Source organism: Salmo salar, chromosome ssa03 (genome assembly GCF_905237065.1).
Source record: "Salmo salar chromosome ssa03, Ssal_v3.1, whole genome shotgun sequence".
NCBI lineage: Eukaryota > Metazoa > Chordata > Actinopteri > Salmoniformes > Salmonidae > Salmo > Salmo salar.
Genome location: NC_059444.1, coordinates 95,215,637 through 95,219,404, shown reverse-complemented (window position 1 = coordinate 95,219,404; position 3,768 = coordinate 95,215,637).

Genomic DNA, 3,768 nt, shown 5'->3' with positions numbered 1-3,768 from the left:
GTATCAGTAGTAATAGAAACAGTAGCATTGGTAGTAGGTGTAGTTGTAGTAGCAGCAGTAGTAGTAGCAGTAGTAGTAGAAGCAGTAGCAGTGGTAGTAGTAGCAGTAGCAGTAGTAGGTGTAGTAGTAGTAGCAGCAGTAGTAGTAGTTGCAGTAGTAGTAGAAGCAGTAGCAGTGGTAGTAGCAGTAGTTGTAGTAGTAGTCATAGCAGCAGCACTAGTAGTAGTAATAGTATTAGCAGTATTAGTATATAACAGATAAACAGATAGAATAACGTGATGTATATTTGTTGAGAGAAGTAGCTGACAATCGATGAGTTAGCGGACGGCAGAGAGGTCAACTCAGAATGGTAACTGGCTAACGTTAGCTAACGCCAACACAGAGACTGTGGTGTAGTGTGCAACAAGTGGTAACCTATTCCCTTTACAGTCCACTACTTTTAAACCAGGGTTTTGGTCAGAAGTAGTGCACTCTATAGGCTGGGGAATAGGGTGCCATTTGGGACGTACACTATGTAGTGAGCTCAACCTACAGTAGATTTAGCCTCTACTGTCAACTTAAACAGAGGCTGCAGACAGAAGAGGTTACTCTTAAAAAACACATTCAAATAATGAAAAGCACATTTCAAATCAAATTGCATTTGTCACATACAGGTGTTTAGCAGATGTTATTCCGGGTGTAGTGAAATGCTTGTGCTTCTAGCTCCGACAGTGCAGTAATATCTAACAAGATATTATCTAACAATTTTACAACATATAACCAATAAACACAAATCTTTACTTTAGAGATAAAAACAAAAGTGGTAAAACCCAGAGGTCAGGTCCACAAAAGGTTGGCCTTTTGGTTTTGACCATGCGATGAACAGCACACTGTAACTGTTTTTCATTGAATCCACCAGTTTCCTCCTTTCCCATGCTTAGATGGACTAACTTTACCACAGTACAGTACCTACTGCTGCTCTGTTTGACAAAAGGAAAAACCCCTAGATGAGCTAACTACAGTAGGAGCTTGTAATGCTTGCATTCCAACCTATTCCCTACATAGTGCACTACTTGTGACCTGGACCCTGGTCAAAAGGAGTACACAATATAGGGAATAGGATGTCATTTGGGACACAGACTAGGAGGTTGTAATGAGCGTGATGTTCCACCCACCTACCCACCGCGGCCGGTCGGCCAGACTGACTGGGTTTCCCTACAGTCCAAATATTTATGCCTAGACCCCTAGTTGAGAGGATTTGTTTCTTTGTCAAGACAACAAGAGGGGTACAGTCTGTGGTGTGTTGAGGAGTGTCCCAATCTAATTATCACTAATTATATAAAACTGTCTCTAATTTAGGCAGCATTGTGATGGGTGTGGTGGAACATATGACCCTTTCATGTTACAGAGTCATCCAGTAAGAGAGTTGGGCCAGGTTTTTACAATGGACGCCATGTTAGCTCCTTTATTCTCAACCAGTGGAGGCTCCTCAGAGGAGGAAGGGGAGGACCATCCTCCTCAGTGAATTTCATTCAAATAAAAATGGTTAAATATTTTAAAAGTTTACCTTTTTATATAGAACTACACTAAACAAAAAGTTACCTTGTTCGGGAGAGATTGACATGGTTATCAAAACGTCACGCCAGGGTAAGCCTACACCAAACACAGCCCTTATTTTAAGTGTTTCTAAAATCCCCAATGGGAAAAATGAATGGTGGAAAAACTATTGGACCCATTTCCCTGTTTGACCACTAGGTTTTATGGGTATTATGACTCATACTGTGGTACTCTAAATGAAAGTTCATTTAATTTTTTTGTGTGAACAGGGGTGTATTTATTTCACGATAAGTTGAAAAACGTTTCTTAAACGGAAACAAATGAAACAAAATTCTTGTTTGCATCTGTTGGACTAATGTTTACACACTAGATCAGCTAGATGCAGGCAAGATTGTGCAAGGCGGTATTGAATGTGTCAATGTCTGTCCCCTTGATTACTCAAATGTATCTCAACATGTGAGTCTATGTTGTAAACTGTCATTCATAGGCTAGGTTGTAGCAACCTCATGATGAGTACAGGGAAAATTCCAGTATCATGTAGTAGCCTAAACCTATTGATGTTACATTGAGCTGGGTGAAAGGAATATGAATGACAGTCATTCAATATGCTGTAATAGAAATAAGGCCATGTTCATGAAGAAAAAAAAAAATGTCCTCCCTCATCTTTCGATGACATAGACTGACCAGGTGAATCCAGGTGAAAGATATGATCCCTTATTGATGTCACCTGTTAAATCCACTTCAATCAGTGTATGAGACAGGTTAAATAATAATTTTATAGCCTTGAGACAATTGAGACATGGATTGTGTATGTGTTCCATTCAGAGGGTGAATGGGCAAGACAACATATTTAAGTGCCTTTGAACGGGGTCTGGTAGTAGGTGCCAGGGGCAGCGGTTTGTGTCAAGAACTGCAATGCTGCTGGGTTTTTCACACTCAACAGTTTCCTGTGTTTACCAAGAATGGTCCACCACTCAAAGGACATCCAGCCATCTGGACACAACTGTGGGAGACATTGGAGTCAACATGGGCCAGCATCCCTGTGGAACGCTTTCTACACCTTGTAGAGTCCATGTCCTGATGAATTGAGGCTGTTCTGAGAGCAAAGGAGGAGGTGGGGTGCAACGCAATACTAGGAAGGTGTTCCTAATGTTTGGTATACTCAGTTTATATGACTGTGTGTATTGTAAAGCATGTAACACACTGAGAAGCTCACTGCCAATTGGTACTTATCACAGTGAGAGGCTGTTCCTTCTCATGCTAGAATAAAAGCGGTCCCTTTGCGTGCCGAACCGATAGTGACAAACCTAACAATTCTACCTGTAGAATCACAATGCTTGTCAGTGGACAACAACTTGACTGAGCCAATCAGAGAGCACAAACGTGGGGGAGCCAATGAAAAATATAAAAAATAATTAGGGCCTTTTGTCCATACTATGGATGAGCCAGTCACACTTCATATGTAGGCTATGGGATGGTAGCTAGCTAAGTGCACAGGCACAATGCACACAATACTAAATACTTCCTCCAAGCTAGCTAACTGTAGTTGGTATTGTCATTATAATTAAATCACAATGGATTAGCTAGTTTCCATGAAACCACAGCCTGTGTTAGCTGCCAAGTTACTGCAGTGTCCTTAGCTAGCTAGCTATGCTGTGCTAGCTAGTGAATAGGATAACGTTAGTTAACTAGCTAAACATTTGGCTATGGGCTGGCACTGGCCGTATGGGATTATGGAAAGTGAATGAAATTTTTTATTTTACATCTTACTCGGTAGTTATCTAGCTGTGGCCATCAGGCAATTAACAACAAGGACTTTCTATTAAATAGCAACATTAGCTGATGTGCATTGGCAAACAACGCTACTGCCACCTTCTGGTTTGGAGTATTTTATTAACAAGCCTAAGTGGCTGACAACTTCCAAGTTCTTTGTATGTATAAAATAAAGCCATGTCAGTGTTTGAGTCAGGAGGCACCAACTAAACATTGGTCTGCCATGCCATGTCAGTGTTTGAGTCAGGAGGCACCAACTAAACATTGGTCTGCCATGCCATGTCAGTGTTTGAGTCAGGAGGCACCAACTAAACATTGGTCTGCCATGCCATGTCAGTGTTTGAGTCAGGAGGCACCAACTAAACATTGGTCTGCCATGCCATGTCAGTGTTTGAGTCAGGAGGCACCAACTAAACATTGGTCTGCCATGCCATGTCAGTGTTTGAGTCAGGAGGCACC